The following is an 18,104-nucleotide window of genomic DNA, read 5'->3' on the forward strand; positions in this document are numbered from 1 at the left end:
CAGCAACAGCTCTGGTGTCCATCTGCTGAATAGGATACATGCACATACAGTTTTGCTTTTTCATATGCTAAAGCTCATGTTTTTGGCAAACTTTGATTCTGCAGTTTTGATACAGCAATGGTCCTTGCAAAAAATGCTGTAAGGATTGGCCTGTGAAAATATAAATGTTACATAGATTTGGCTGATAGCTTCTAGTTATAACTACTTCTTGAAAGAGATGATGGTGGCTATGTAATTCACATGAAACAAATCTCAGCACTGTCATGCAATTTCAGCTCAGCTCTGCATACCTGAATTTCCTAGTTATGACAATTACTAATTTGGTCCTTAAGTTAGACAAAATGGTGCTTAAGTAGGATGTCCAAAGACCATAAAAGCCTTATAAGTAATGCTAGCCCTACTGAATTATACTCGAGCTATCATACCTGATTACGCTCAGTTGTTGAAACCATTATCCAACACATGTACACCGAAAAATGAAAACCCTTTTTTCCCCAGAATATTATGAGGCACTTGAGAAATCAAAGGATGCAAATTCAACAACCTTTAGACCTCCAGACAAGAGGCTTAGCAAAACCTCCTGTTCTGCAAAATCCTGATTCTCAAAAAAACACCATAATGAGGAAAAAGTACAAGTCCACGGACACTTTGCCTCATATAATTTAACCCCAATAGAATGGAAATTTACTGTCACAGAACAACATCTTACTATGGAATTCCATACAATTAAAGGGACAAACCAATTATTATACAGATTTTGCAGTCTTGAAAATTGACAGCAAATTGCCAACAAATGAATGGAGAGCTACCATAACTGAAGATGAGAAATGGCAAATACTCTTGCAAAACAACACCTTAAAGTGGGAATATGTACCTGAGATCTATTACTTACAATGCTTACCTGTCAAGAATGATGCAAAACCTTTTTTTCTATGATCTAATATAGCACAACATCCTTTAGAGCACTATTCTCAATTATGGTACTGTGATGGATCAGCATTGAAAATCTACAAAATTTGATCGAGTCAGTTATAATCTCAGCTCTTGATTATAATAGGAAAACTTCTATTGGCAACTGAATCTGATTCACATGAATTGCAAATGCATCTTTTAGTTTGCAGAAACTAAAGCCCTAGAATTATGTCTAAAACAAGTAAATACAAAAAAGTAAGTCTTGATATGTAATGACTCTAATTATGTTAGGAATGCAGTAGAAAGAGACATTCCCATCTGGTCCACTACTGGATGTAGAACATACAGAGGTAAGCTAATTCTACATTTGCCCACGTGGAAGAATATCAATGAATTATTATTGATTTGGTCATTAGTGTAGGTGTCATCCCGGACATAGTGCAGAGCTCTTACACAACTATGGTAATAAATTATGTGACAAACAAGCAGACAAGCTTTTGGAAAGGACCTTTCCTTTTGGTAAAGGAGGCCAGGATTTTGGAAGTAATGAAGTAACAAATCAGAAATAATAAGGAGGATGTTTTAAGAATACTCCTAGACACTACTAAACCCAATTCCAAAAGATTCCCAGCATGGTACAAGCCTGAAGTTGATAGTGAAGGCAAGGATTGCACATGTCACCCTAAAAAAGGGTAATAAGCAAATACCTCTGCTCACAAGCGGGACCTACTCATTCAAGAAGCCGATCAAGGATATGGACACAGTCATGGTGGTGGACAAGACACTCATGCAAAATTAGCCATGTTGTTCTGGTGGCTCTGCATGTTGAATTACTGTAAGTGATTTGTAAATTGCAAAGAATGTTTGGCCTGTAATAAAGGAAAGGTCACAAGAACATCTCCTTTAAGACAAACATAATCAGACATCAATGCAGGTGTAGCAATTTTATCATCTAGGCCTACTTCTGGCACCGAAAAGCAACCTTGCCTACTGGGAACCTCATAAGTATACCTGTATAATAATTGACCTTTGTATGGGATATATGTGGTTAGTCTCCATGAATTCTTGTAATGCAACCGCACCCATCACAGCACTCCAAACTCCACATTGCCGCATACTGGTACCCACTCTTGTATTCATGCCAACAGAGGGTCTTTCCTTATTGGTAAAGTCTTTCAAACCATGTGCGAACAAGCAGGCATACAAGTGTAGTACAGCACACTATTCCACCCACAATTGGGTGTCATGGTGGAGTGAAGGAATTGAGAAATTAAAGAGGCCTGGGAAATATGGTCTACTCTACAGTTACAAACTGTACTGTAAATCTGGTCTACTCTACAAACTGTCCTTGCCCCTGAAGTGCAACTGTCCATAAACAATATGGCAAATGCAAAAATAGAACTACACCTTATTTCTTAATGTATGGTTGTCACCTAAATGCACCCATAATCACAAAATCAGGCCAAACATTCCCTACATCCTGACAAAAAGGGGGAGTGAGATGTTTAGAAAAGATAAAGCACATGTTTAGGTCTGAAAAGTGATGAAAAAAATTCAACTTGAAGTTAATACAAAATATGGTTTACAGAGCAGCTTTGCAAACAAACCTGATATATACAGTTGTAGATATACTGCCAAGAGAAGTAGGATGTTGGTACCTGTGTTTTGGAAACACTTTATATTTTAGAAATGATTTGTAATTTGGAGATGTTTAAGATGGAAATCCTCTGTGAGTTTTAAATGTGTTTTAAGAATGTTGTTTGAATTTGCATGTGTTTCACTGAAAATAAATGGACACCAACTGGAAGCATCTTCTCCTTGGTAGGGAGAGGAGACCCACCACTCAAATATTGTGTATTGGCAGCTAATAACACCATGGAGAATAAACATGGAAGTGAATTAGTCTTTGATGACAGGATAGTTACGATAAAATCTCCCCTTAGTGAGAGTACTCATAGCTGTTTAAATCCAGTCGGGCTTAAGGTTTTTGATTGGGTATAGAACTTTGTGGTTAGAAAACTGAATACCATCACACCTGAGCACTCTAAGAAACTTACCATAGGAGGATACATGCTGTGGTTGTTGGGGGATTGCACAATGGTGTTCAAAAATATGTCTCTTTTGAACGTTGACATTTTTCCTGGTTTGGAAATCAATGTGCTGTTTTGTAAGCAGCACTAGAGAGGGTGAATCAGTGATAATGTTTCAGGTTTATGACCTTTCAACTTAGTTTAATGTTTTTCCTCTCAATATAGCTAATGCCTGAACTGCTCACTGATGGAGGATCTGAAGAATATCCAAGGCTCATATTCCAGGTGATTACTGGATAATTAGATGAATGTACAAAGCAAAGGCAAAATTGATAGAATTCTACTCTGCACAATGTTGGACCAACTCTGGGAGTGCCTAACATTGGCTGCTTTGATTCAAATAAGAAGGATTCAAATAAATAAAAAAAACACCAAATTATATAATGTTTTAAACTACAGCTGAAACCAGATATTCTTCTTTAATTAATATTTAATAGAAATTTGATTTGTTTTTCTGAAGCAGATTTGAAAAGTACACATAGGAAAAGAGTGTGAGTGTGTAAAAATAAACCATGTGAGCTTCGATCTGACTGGCCAACAATGTTTTATCGCTTATTCATTTTTGCTGGTAAAAAATTACATTGGACATCAAATTAATGCTGCAAGGACACATGTAGAATGTAGAATGATGTATCAGTTCTTAAACCAGGTTATAATAATCTTTTAGTAAACTTTTCTTGTTCACATGATAATCAGAAAATATGCGGAGCTTGGGAATTTAGATGGCTGTTGGTAGTAGTGCTTACTGGATTTAGTGTAAATATTCCTACAGTGAAAGATATTCATCAACCCCAATTTCTACTACTTTTGGTCTTAATAGATATGAGAATCAAGAATCAATAAGAATGAAAACTGAAAGAAGATATGAAGTGGATTATTAATTAGTTATTATACCTTTGCACATCAAAATAGTACTCATAAACAAACCTCCTGAAACCTGATGAGCAGGATTTTGTAGCCCTGAATGAAAGAGCTCGCTTCAAAAATCTACAACTGCACCAAAGTGTCTGCCTGAGAAAAGAAGGTATTTGATCTAAATGTTTCCCCTTCAAAATGGTGGAATTAGATGAAAAAAAAACATGCATTTCTGGAATGTAACCATAATTCAAAATGCACAGCCATTTTCTTTGGCAACAATTTTAAAAGAAATAAATTTAGTTCCAATCAGAGTGCAGAACCTAAATGAGGAGATATGTCAGGAATTTAGGTCAATTTTGTTTTATATGGAGACAGATGAATATGAAGTCAAATTCAAGTGAAAAAGCAGGGTGCATTTTCATCTAATTTTTGGCTTCACTGAACTACATTGAAAATAATAAAAATAGGGAGACATAAGATGACTTCCAAACTGAATAAGTTATATTTTCCCAACTGAATTAGATTGAATGGATTATGTAAGTTAAGTTTATCCGTGTAATCGATAGAATTAACAAAAATGTAATTTTTATTCAGATTTTGTAGGCAATTAAGGATGTACAATGAAGGAAAATAAAATGTAAAAATACCTGTTTGGTATGATGTCTTGAATAAGTTATAAACACTTGCATTTCTGAAATAAAATCTACCAATTATAGATGCATCCAAATTGTTTGTATGCAATTTAGAGAAAACCTGTAAATTGTGTTTCTCCAGCAAGAGATCATTGTAGTTTTGCTGATGAATAGTTTCTGGTATAAGTCTTGGAACCTACTCATTTTCCACACCTGGGTGCAGAATGACAAATTATATGAATATGCCTTATATAAGCTATGGGAACAGAATAGGCCATTTGGCCCATCAGCCCATCGAGTTCTACTCCACTATTTCATTACGGCTGATTCATTTTCCCACTCAGTATCAATCTCCTGCCTTCTCCCCGTATTTCTTCATGCCCTGAATAATCAAGAATGTATCAACTACTGCCTTAAATAGACCCAATGACCTGGCCTCTTCAGCTGCTTTTCATATAATAAAAAACATTTTTTTTAAACTTTTTTTATTGCATTTTTAAATGATTACAAAGTATGAAAAAACAATGTATATAACCCATACCCCCTCCCCTTAACCCCTCCCCCCTAACTGCCCTATAGAAAAAAAAAGAAAGAAAGAAAGAAAGAATGTCTGGTTGTTGGAAGATCTCCACATGCTCCATGGAATTCGTAATAACTTTAATATGTATATTTATTTCTTTCCCCTAATAACCAATTGTTTCATCTTCAAAGCATCTATATATTTAATCCTGTCTTTTGTAAATAAGGGCTCCAAATTTTCAAAAATGTTTCATATTTATCTCTTAAATTATAAGTAATTTTTTCTAATGGAATACAACCATAGATTTGCAAAACATTTGCAAAATCTTTTTTAATATATTTTTATTAAATTTTAAGAGAATTATATAAAATGAATAGAATAATAGAATAGTGAAAAATTAATATTAGCCCCCCTCCCCTTAACCCTTCCCCCCCTTAAGATCCCTATCTAAAAAGGAGAAAGAAAGAAAGATAGATAAAGGAGAGAAAGAAAGAAGGATTGCCTGGATATCAGAGGATCCCCACATGCTCCATGGAGTTCAAAATAACTTTAGTATAGATCATTTTTTTTCCCCAAATAACTAATAATTTTATCTTCAAAGGACCTATATATTTAATCCTATCTTTTGTAGATAGAGGTGCCAAATTTTCAAAAATATATCATATTCATTTCTTAAATTATAAGTAATTTTTTCAAGTAGAATGCAGCTATATATTTCATTATTCCAAAGGTCCATAGTTAAATATGAACCTGATTTCCAAGTAACTACAATAGCGTTTTTTGGCTACTGCCAATGCAATTTTGATAATTTTTTTCTGATATTTATTCAATTTAGGTTTCAGTATTATCCCTTCAATATCGCCTTATAAAAATAATATTGGGCTATATGGGAGCTGTATTCCAATAATTTGTTCCAGTAAAAGTCTTAAATTTATCCAAAAAGGTTGAATTTTAAAACAAGACCAAGTAGAGTGTAAAGAAGTATCGATTTCTTGATTACATCGAAAACATTGGTCAGATAATTTGCAAAATCTTTGTCGGTTTCCTTTCACTTGTTTGCACATTGAAAACTCGGCTCAATTTTGCACTAAAATTAAGCCATGTTTCTGATGCCAGGATTCCAGCAATATGAAAATTGTTGTGTGTTTGTACTTGAGCGAGCATCAGTCAGTTCGACACTCATTCGTTTTACTGCAAGTAATTTAGTGAGGTATTGTGGCTTGACTCAAACAAATTTACTACTGTATCATTTTGAAATTAACTTTCCAATGAAGAAAATAATTGAAGTATACCACATGAAATATATTCACAGTAAGTTCTAAGTGGGTTGTCAGAATATTATATCTCAGGGCATCTCAGACATCAACATACATAGCTTCAAACTCAGTGGTTAAAATACTCTGAACATCAACACTATTTACCTTTTGGAAATACTTCATTTCCAGCCTTCAGCTTTGCTTCAGTCATGGTGCATGAACAATTAGATAAGCTATTTCAATGAGCTTGCTGCCTCCTGGGAAAAGGTGAGCACACTAAGGATTGATTTCATTTTATTTTGGCCTTCTATATTTTACTCTAATGTTATTTAATATGTTTAATTATTTTGCAGTGCTATTATGTTTAAAGTTTTAACTTAAAATAATTAATGTATCTACTGGAAATATTTCAAAACAAGTAAAGAATTTTGACAGTGGCAAAAGTTGTCAGGGCATTACAGAATGTACTCAGCTGAGGTCTACTCACTGCTCAGAGCCAACAGCATTTCATTTGATAGGAGCTGTCACTTCCTTAAAAAGATAAGTGTGGGCATGTGTGGGACTCATCTCCACTGAGCCCAGAAAGTGGACTGGGTCCATAATAATCTGATTTGTATGTCACTATTTTAATAATTATTGTTTTACAGAAGAAAATCAATGAGAAAAAAATCTTAAAACATCTGATGTGGTCCTACATGTATACTTATGGCTGTGATCATAAACACATAGAAAACCTACAGCACAATACAGGCCTTTCGGCCCACAGAGTTGTGCCAAACATATCCCTACCTTAGAAATTACTAGGCCTACCTATAGCCCTCCATTTTTCCAAGCTCTATGTACCTATCCAAAAGTCTCTTAAAAGACCCTATTGTATCCGCCTGCACCATCGCCACTGGCAGCCCATTCCATGCACTCACCATTCTCTGAGTGAAAAACTTACCCCTGACATCTCCTCTGTACCTACTCTCCTGCACCTTAAATCTGTGTCCTCTCATGCTAGCCATTCCAGCCCTGGGAAAAAGCCTCTGGCTATCCACACAATCAATGCCTCTCATCATCTTATACACCTCTATCAGGTCACCTCTTATTTTCCATCGCTCCAAGGAGAAAAGGCCGAGTTCACTCAACCTGTTTTCATAAGGCATGCTCCCTAATCCAGGCAACATCCTTGTAAATCTTCTCTTCACCCTTTCTATGGTTTCCACATCCTTCCTGTAGTGAGGTGACCAGAACTGAGCACAGTACTCCAAGTGGGGTCTGACCAGGGTCCTATATAGCTGCAACATTACCTCTTGGCTCCTAAGTTCAATTCCACGATTGATGAAGACCAATACACCGTACGCCTCCTTAACCATAGAGTCAACCTACAGAGAGTCACCTGCTTTGTATTTTTAAACACAGGTTGTGCTTTATATAGGTAAGGCAAAGTCAAGTTTATTGTCATATGCACAAGTACATTATTGTACAGATACAATGAAAACCTTACTTGCAGCAGCGTTACATGCTCATAGCCTTGTAAAAACAGCATTCACAAGAAAAACATAACTTACACACAATTTTACAAGAACACAAATAAGAACAAGAAAAGCAAAGTCTATCATAGTGCAAAGTGGTTAAAATGGTCATAGAGTTGCTATAGTCAGGCAGTGAATATTATAGTCAGGTAGGTTGTTCAAGAACTGAATGGTTGAAGGGAAGAAGTTGATCTTGAACCTGGTACTGTGTGACTTCAGCTTCTGTACCCAGTTTCAATGAATGCCTCTAAGTATTATACCACCTTCTGGTCTAATTCAGAGAGGCAATGAAGAGTCAGCCACAGCAAATAGTCTTGCCATACATATACATCAGCATATATAAAGAAGGCAAGTTACCTTATCCAAAGGACAGGTGGAGAAACTGGAAGCTGTTGGCTCTGCTTAGGACCACAATAACTTAACAACCATGACATTGTTTATAACTCCCTCCGAAATCCCTCTTGAGAAAAAAAATCTTAAGCCAAACTTATTCTACGATCAGAAAAGTTCTCCCCATTTGTAACTCTTACATCACTTCATCTGACTTGACTGTCCCTGTGTTCTTTCCTCCATGAGCACTGACATGTGTAGTAGCCCAGCAAAAGTGAAATGAGGCAGCTGGTCTCATAAGAGATGTCTGTTATCAAAGCGAGCAAATACAGATGGAATGAAAGGAGCAATATTACCGGTTCAGAGGATAGCAGAGAATCAGTTAGATACTACAGGACTAGGCTATCTAGAAATTTTAAGTTGAAGTTAACTGATTGTTGCTAACTAATAAAGTTAGGTAGAAATGCTTGTGAATTGTATTCTGCCTCCTAATTTCATTGGCTTGGAGAAAGACCACAATGTGTTGATGCCAGCTGATGGTTAAGTTCTACGTGCAAATTCTCTTTTAATGAGTATATACTTGGGGTACAACTACTACTGAAGCTTACCAGGTATGGTTGGGAAAGATTCATTATCATAGATCTAATCATGTCGTAGAGGGTCAAATCAAAATTCATAAAGTGCAGGGACAGGTGGTCAATGGGCACAGCGTTCATGAATATAATTTTTGACTTGGACAAAGCTGTGCTTTTCAGGTTTATCTCTATAGAGGGAGACAGTAAATTAATAAGTGATTCTAATACAGGGAATAGTGTAGCAGGGTTTACCCATGCTCTGTACTGCTGTGGTGGGCAGAGATTCAGAGTGGAAATTCTGCCTCTGTTGTTACATCAGAGGAAGAAATATCTGAAGTGGTGTTAAACAGACATATCTGATTGAAACCCACATCTGGCCTGCACAACAGAGGATGTTCTGCAGATTTTAGGACTCCAAACTTGTAAAGGTAAACACTTCTGGATATTAACAATTGCACTGTCTTTCTGCAAGGAATGATCAGCCCTATTTTGAAGGTAGTGAGGAGTGCACAAGCCATCACTCTGCTAGAAATAAACTGCACCTTTACTACAAGTGTCAGAGGTTAAAGTTAGATACCTGGAGTGAGTGTGCATAAATCTTGGTGAATCAAAATTGACCAAAAGGTTGACTGAAATTCCTTTTGCAAGATGTAATGGGTCCAAGATGAATATTTTAAACAAACTGTAAGCTGGAGAAGAAATTGTGAAGTATTATTTAGTGGACATGCTTCATGCAGTATCTGGACCCTTGTTATATGACAATGTCATCAAAGTAGCAAGTCATAGCATAGAAGACTTCAGAATGTCATGCTCTGCTCCCAGTAGACATTCACAGTGGAACCACTTGTTTAGAAACTTTAAACAGATGATAAACTCTGAACTTTTCTCTGTCAGACTATCTTTATTGTGCTAATGTTTGGCAGGTCGAGGCAGACGTGAAGTCATCAAAGGAAGGATGTGTTAATCAAATGTGTCTCTAGTATGATATTTAGATAAGAGTACTGAGAGAGAAAAGCATCTGTAGGTAAGGGACAATTTGCAAGCACTCAGAGAAAGAATAACCTGAATCAGCATTGAATCAGTTGTGGCTAAGGTCATTTGGAATTGTGTTACACCTGGGATACCACTTTAGCCCAGCGGTTAACGTGACACTATTAAAGCTCGGGCCTTTGATAGGATACTATGCATGTGCATGATGGACATACCATAGATTCCGGACTACAGAGCGCACCTGATTAAAAGCCGCACGCTCTAATTTTAGAAAGAAAATCAATTTTGTACTTGTACAGGCCGCACCGGATTTTAAGCCGCAGGTGTCCCACGTTGTAATATGAGATATTTACACAGAAAGATATTACACGTGAGGATTTTTTAACTTTTAATTAAATCCGTATGGTAACATAAACAAATACATATTGCAAATGCTTTTTTTCGAACAGTGCCTGTAACACAGCTACTTTTAAATATACATACGTATCGGTAACACACAAATTATGTTGCGTATACTTTTTTACTGAACAATGTATGAACAACATTCCAATATCTCCTAACGACTGGTAGAAAAATATATATACTGCAGCCTACCAGGAAAAGTTATTGATCGCCTTCTTCATCTTCCTCCTGCGCACTAAAACCATCAAAGTCCTTCAGTGTCCGAATTGAACAACCTCAGGATCTCGTCACTCACTTCAGTCTCTTCGTTGTCGCTCTCACTTGAGCACACGCGGTCCTCTTCATCACGCAGCAGTCCAGCCTTTCGAAACCCGCTGGTGATGGTGGATGTTGTGATGCAGCTCCATGCATTTAGGATCCACTGGCAGACTTGAGTTAAAGATGCTCTTCGCATGCGTCCTGTTTTGGTAAAGGATTTCTCGCCGCTCGTCATCCAAGCCTCCCACTCAACACGCAGCGCCACTTTAAATGCCCGGTTCACACTGATGTCCAGTGGCTGCAAATACTTCGTGGTGCCCCCAGGAATCACAGCTGGAATTGAGTTTTTACTCTTGATGGCAGCTTTCACTGAACTTTCATTGTCAGCCGCTTAAAAATCACCATCGGTGGAAGCTTTAGTCCGGATGCTGTGCAGCTCAGAACACAAGTAAACTGCATTCTCTCATGGCCACTTGTTTTCAGTGTGATGGACGAGTCACCTTTTTTATTAACAGTCCGAGTGAGAGGCAGGTCAAACGTCAAAGGTACTTCATCCATATTTATGATATCATCTGGCCCGATGGAATTCTCCGCTATCTTTGTTTGAGTGACTGTGCGGAAGTTAGCTAGCTGTTCCTCGTGGTTGGGAGGGAGCTGCTGACACAGAGTCGTGCGTACCCTGATGGACAGGCCTTTTCGTCTCATAAATCTAAAACACCACGATGGCCCACCTCTAAAATCTTCGATTTTCATTTTGGTGGCGATTGCTTTAGCCTTCAGTCAGATCTGCACGGTGGAAACACCACAGCCGCCTGCTCTCTGTGTGTTAACCCAGTCTTCAAGAAAGTTTTCAAGTTCGGGCCATCTGCTATGATTACCTCTGAAAGCTTTTGTCGTCTTTTTGCTTTGACTCAGTTCTTCACGTTGGCGTCTCCACCGTCTCACCATCGATTCATTTATGCCAAGATTATTTGCAGCAGCTCGATTTCCTTCTTCAACCACCAGATTGATCGCCTTTAACTTAAACTTATCATATGCTTTTCTTCGAGTGTTTTCCATGTTGATGAAGGTGAGTACAAATGACTGATTTATAATAATTTAATTGTGAAAGTGCGCTTGATTTATCGTACAATTTCATTGGACCTCTGTGAACTACTCATCAATTTTATTGGTCTACTGTTACGAGGCAAAATGTTTTTGGCGGCATGAAAAAAAAACATGCATTAGCCACACCGTAGTATAGGCCGCAGTGTTCAAAGCGTGGGACAAAAGTAGCGGCTTATAGTCCAGAATTTACGGTACTCTCCAAATGGGCAGTTTTGTAGAATAAGTTGTCAGAAAGTGTAATCCCGGAGAGAGCAACTGAACATTGGAAAGGCAATTTTACAGGAGCTTGATCCTAGTGAGCTATACCAGCTAGTGAGGGGTTTTGAAAGGAAGAGAGAGATGTGTAAGGATGAAGAGATAAAACAGAGAAGAAACTCTTTCAGAAAGTGACATTTGAAAATATATTTTATACTGGATGTAGTGAAATGTTGGTCCGAAAAAGGCAAGGCAAAACAAATCCAACTGATGAAGAAAAGAGGGAGATTGGCCATCTGCCAGAGTTCAATCCATGTAACTTCATTGCAGACATAGACTATAGACCTCATGTTAAAAACCATTCCCCATTGAAGCACAATATTTTGTACACTGCACTGCAGTAGCTGTATTATTGTTGTTTATATCTAATTCTATCAACAAGAAAAATAGATGACCCACCCCTGTGTCTAGGTCAGCAGCAGAGAGCAACATTGAAAAATAATTCTAACTCCACAGTCCACTAATTAGGGAGCAGAAGTGAGATCCTTTATTTTGCTTTGAGCACCATCTTTTCAAAATGCATTTATTGGTTTCCAGTTCTCATTTCCTTCAAATACAAGTAAGTTGATAAGAGCTGTAAAAGAAGCGTACCTGTTCTTAATTAAAACTAGATTGAATTGTAGATTGAGCGTGCCTTACAACATTCAATTGTACATTACTTCACTTTTAACTGGAAGGTATTGATTGCAACACAAAAAATCCCTCATGTTTTTTGGAGATAATAGCATCACCTTCTTAAAATGTTGACTTTCATCCACAGGAGTTTCATTGATGCTATTATTCAATTCTTTCCATTATCAAATTAATAATCATTAGGCATCCCTTTTTAATCATACAGTATCTCCATACAAATTCGTATCTGATCCATATATAGAATTGCGATGTGCAAAATAATTTCCTTTAGCTGGTATTATACAGACCATTTTTCAAAGAAGTTATTGGTTTTGCAGGTGATGTATTTCAAATGGAGAGCAATTCATTTTAGTAATCAGCTGGTTATTTTTATGGCAAGATTGGATTTTTACCTCTGATATGACTTTAGCAGAAATCAGTTGAAAGGAAAATTGAGTGGGTGCTTAAAGTAAGCCTGATCTAAAACCATGCATTATAGCAATGATGAAATTTACCACCAGCGTACTCACTTTTTCAAATTTTTTACATTACAATATTTTCCTCTCTCTTGTGCTATCATATGTGAAAGGTAATTTTCCTGTACAATGGTATTCATGGCCATTTTTTGCATGAATAGAACCATTCCCATCTATCTTCATTTATGTACGTGAAAATTCAGAAGATAATTTCTCAAGAGGTATATGCTAATGTTTAAAATATTAAATATATTTAAAAAAAAACATGTCAATTTTTTGCTAATATGAAACTAAGTACTGTATCTTCAGCTGTTATGCCATTGAAATTCTCAGTGACCTCGGGATATGTGTACAAACTTCAAACAGATAGGATCTGAATAACCTGAAAGTACAGTATCATGCAAAATGCATGACTGAAATCAGAAATTGGCCATTGCACCTGTGCCAATTGACTGTGGAAGTACCACCTTACATGTCTATGTAAGGTGGAAGTACCACCTTACATGTCTATGTAAGGTGGAAGTACCACCTTACATGTCTATGTTCTAACCCAGCAGGTTAGAACAGTTCTTGAAATATACATAGATGTACAACTGGAATGTAGTAAGGCCTCCTGCCTCTACCGATCTTTCAGGCTCTGCCACTCTGTCGGAGAAAAATCTATCCCTTTTCTTCCCACTAATCTCTCTATCAATTATTGTAAATCCATGTCCAACCAAATAAAAAATGTCCTTCCTACTTTTTGAGATCCTCCTTAATTTTATACAATAAATTTCAGGCTAAACAAGTAAGAAAATCCAACTCTCAACTCCTCTTGACAAAAGTGTTCATACATCTGTTGTTTTCTGCTTCATAACGTAATAACTATTTTATGCACACTAAAATGGTTAAGTGGAAGGATGCCTCTCTACTGACTTAGGAATTAGCCTTTATTCAGCTGAAAATGGCATAAAATGGAAAACAAAATATGGAAACACAATCGAGAGCCCTTCCTTAGAACAGATGGTAAAATATTCAATCTGAGGCACAATTTTTCTAAAGAATAAAAATATTTTAAATTGATAAATTGTTTTATTATTGTCATCTGTACCAAGAACAGTGAAAAACCTCTCTAGCATTCTATCCACACAGATCAATTCAATACCACAGTGCACTGAGGTGGTACAAGGTAAAACAACGACAGATTGTCAAATGAAGTGTAGTAGTGCAGAGACAGTTAAGTGAGGTCGATAGTAAGATGCAAGGGCACAATGAGTTAGTTTGTAAGGTCAAGAGCCCATTTTATCAGACAAAAGAGCCATTCAATAGCTTTATCACAATGCGGCAGAAGCTTTCATGAGCCTAATGGCCTACTTTCTGGCTTTTCTATCTTCTGTCCGATACAGGGAGATTGAGTGTGGAAGGATGAAGAGAAAATCTATGCAGTGGGAAGGACCTTTGACTATGTTTTTGCTCTTATGAGGAAGCAAGAAATGGAGACAAAGTCCATGAATGGGAGGCTGGTTTTCTTGATACACTGAGCTCTGTACACAACACTCTGCATTTTCTTGTGGTTGTGAATAGAGCATACCAAGCTCTGATACATCTGATAGGATGTTTTCTCTGGTGCATTGGTGAGTGTCAAGGGGACATGTCATACATCTTTAGCCTCCTGAAGAAGTACAGGTGCTGGTAAGATCTTTTGGCCATGCTGTTGGAATGGTGGGACCAGAACAAGCTATTGCCGATGCTAATTCTTAGGACATGGAAAATCTGAACCTTCTTGATTGAGCGTTGTTGAAGTAAATTGGAGCACTGCTCCCCACCCACTTCCAGAAGGTAAGTGACAAGCACTTGAGTTACACTAATATTAAGAGAAAGGATATTGTCAAAACACCTTGTCACTAGACTCGCTATTTCCTTCCAATAAACAGAGGAATAAAATTGTTAGCAATGTGGCTTCATAAACATAAGAGATTCTAGGAATGCTGGAAATCCAGAGTAACACAACTTCCCTCAATCACACGACCCTGCAGAGAGTGGTGTGGACAGCCCAGTGCATCTGTAGATGTGAACTTCCCATGATTCAGGGCATTTACAGAAACAGATGCATAAAAAGACCCCGAAGGCTCTCATTGGGGACCAGACTCACGCCAACCTCAAACTGATACAGCATCTACCATCCAGGAAATGGTAATGCAGCATAAAAGCCAGGACCAACACCCTCTGGGACAGCCTCTTCCACCGGGCCATTGGACTGGTTAATTCTCGCTGATACGATTGTATTTCTATGCTATATTGACTGTCCTGTTGTACATACTATTTATTAAAAAATTACTATAAATTGCACATTTAGATGAAGCCATAACAATTTTTACTCTTTATGTATGTGAAGGATTTAAGAAATGGAGACAATTCAATTCATTCTAAAATGCTGGAGGAACTCAATAGGTCAGGCAGCATCCATGGAAAGGAATGAACAGTCAACATTTCTGGCTGAAACTCTTCCTCTGGCTTCAGCTGCTTGAGATAAGCACAGAATATTGCTCTGGATGTCCTCTAAGCTCTGTTTCCAAAATATTATCCATTGACCTCAATCAATCATATATACATAAGACGGATAGAAAGAACAGCCATTTTTGCATTTTTAAGGTGAACTTCTAGGTCAATGAGTCCACCTGGGGCACATAATACCAATGCAAATTGACAGAACACCATGGCCGAGGCAAAAAGGAGGCACTTATTTCAGTGGAGTTTAATAAAGATCAATGTGGTGTGATGGACAAATCACAAATGGTAAGGTTGTGAGAGAGAGCTTCAGCATTGTAGATTGAGGTTTGCAATGATTAAGGAAGTTAAGTAATAATTGAAGGAGAATTGCTCACAGCCAAGAGCTATATATAAATAAGAAAATTACTAAACAAGAGGATACAGCAAAAAAAAAAATTGCTGAAGAAAACTTAAATGTTCCAGAGATAATGTGAGGAGATGAGAAACACTGATTAATTAAAAAAAAGAATAGACAATTTTATTGTGGTAATAGCTGACATTTTAATGGCAGAGGGTGTGACCCAAAGATTTTAGTCAGCATTGCACCTGCCATGCATATTTATGTACATTTACCAGAACCGTTTAATACCCACAGAGTAAAATAATTTTATATGAGGATTAAGACCAAAAATAACAATAAGGGTAAGTTAGAAGGACAACCTTTGCTAGAACAAAAGCTCTCTATTTGATATTGAAAATCGAAGCTGATAGGAACTGTATGTTCATTTTGTAGACTGAGGTGACTGAAGATAAAATATGTCCCAAGGGGACTTGAGTTTCTGAATAAGATCAATCAAATAATTGTCAATTCCAAAAGACACAAGTAAGAATGTATTCCAGCTCTTGCAAGATTTTGGCAGCTATCCGATTAAACATTGTAGTAGAAAACAGCAAGATGACAGCAAGAAGTTCAAATGTATTTATTAACAAGATGCATATATCTTAGTTCCATCAGTAGATTATTCAGGATAAGCAAATTATGATGGGTTCGATAAAAGCTTGACATGTTTTGTATGTTCTTTCCATATGAGGACTGCAGCTAAACATAGAATGGATCAAATTAATTTAGCAAAATTTAATGCTAGAAAAGTATGAACCTGAATAAACAGAGCAATTAAAAACTTTATTTCTATAATGAATTGTTAGTAAATAAAAGATCTGTAATAATAGTGCTTTCCTGAATAGTGCTTTCCAAACAATTCGAAAAATCTTCTTGGATAGACCCTTATCACTTGTTTTCACAGCAGGTGCCTGATGAAGCCAATGTGGAAAATGTTGATGCTTCAATTAACAGAGGTGGAGATGCCTGATAATATGGGCAGGGGTGTAGGTGGTGCACTGCTTCCACTATTCACACAAGTTTCTGTGTGTCCCTCGTTCATGAACTTGAGGTTCTCAATACCATCCCAAGTTCTTCATCTCTTACTGGTCATGGGCCAGGGAATCCGAGGAATCAGTGGAGATGCTGCATTTCTTCATGGAGGTTTTGAGTATATCTGGTAAAAAAAATTTTATGGCGGAGCTCAGCCCAGTGTTTGTTCTCAGAGTCTGTTGTCAGGTAGGCAAATGATGTGACTTGCCGAATGCAGGGCCTCTGTGCTGAGGTCATTTATTTGGGGTAAAACACAGACACTGTTTCACTTCTTCTCCAGTGATCTTGGAGAATTTTGTTGAGACAATGTTGATGATACATTTCCAGTGGCTTCAGACAATTGCTTATTTAATTAAATTCTGAGTAGCATTTAGAAAGACAGGGATAACTTTGTATCAAGAAAGACTGGGATTATGATGCAGGTTTTTTGACACTGGTAAACACAGGATAATTCTCAGTTTGAAAAAGCAAAGGGATTTGACAGTGCAATTTCACATGATTAAAGAAGCAGCTCGGATTAAAGATGCTGAGAAAATAGAATGGAGGTGTTCATCGGAAGGATTATGGAAGTAGAAAGACAAATGATCAGACACGGCTGTATAATATATTTTTTGGAGTACTGGATATACTAATTGAGTTCCATGGTCTTTTGCGTGAGAAAATAAGCATGGATTCTCTGTGGTGCTGTCAGTAAAGAAAAAAATATAAATAGGAAAGAGAACTAAACAAAATCATTTTTTTTTTCTCTTAGGACAATGCAGATGACAGAGTGATATGAAACTTACTTAGAATTGTGAAAGAACAGAAGATGGAGACATTATCTGATGGGGCATGAGCAAAGAACAATAGATACAAGATTAACTATCAAATATTTTTATCAAGAACAGGAGAAAGAGGGATTTGTAGAAAGTTTGAATTCACAACCAATTTAGCAGTTGGGACAGAAACTATACCGATATTCAAGATTAGATTAGGTAGCTGGATTTTAGAAAATATAGGAAGTGAATTGCCTGACATCATCAGTGGTAGTGTGCAGTGCGTTAGATGGTACAGTAAGTGATGAAGGTGTCTTCTACTTAGCCCTTCAAAGCAGCTTTTCTACTTACTGATTACAAAATAATAAAAATCCTTCAACAACCTTTGTGTATCACCCATGGATATTTAATGGCAACCAATTTATGACAGAAAGTTTAACTAATCATGTTTTGTTTTACACCCACATCTATGGAGAATTGATAAAAGTATGCACAATTATAATGAGCATAAATTGGACATATCATAATAAACATTTCTGCCTTGCATTGGTGTACATAACTGAAGGATATAGATTTGAGATAATGCATAAGTTTAGAAGCTGATATATGTGGTTAAGCATGGAAAACCAAAAAGATACAAGACACTGCAGATGTTGGA

The sequence above is a fragment of the Hypanus sabinus genome, chromosome 10, assembly GCF_030144855.1.
Source record: "Hypanus sabinus isolate sHypSab1 chromosome 10, sHypSab1.hap1, whole genome shotgun sequence".
In the NCBI taxonomy this organism is placed as follows: domain Eukaryota; kingdom Metazoa; phylum Chordata; class Chondrichthyes; order Myliobatiformes; family Dasyatidae; genus Hypanus; species Hypanus sabinus.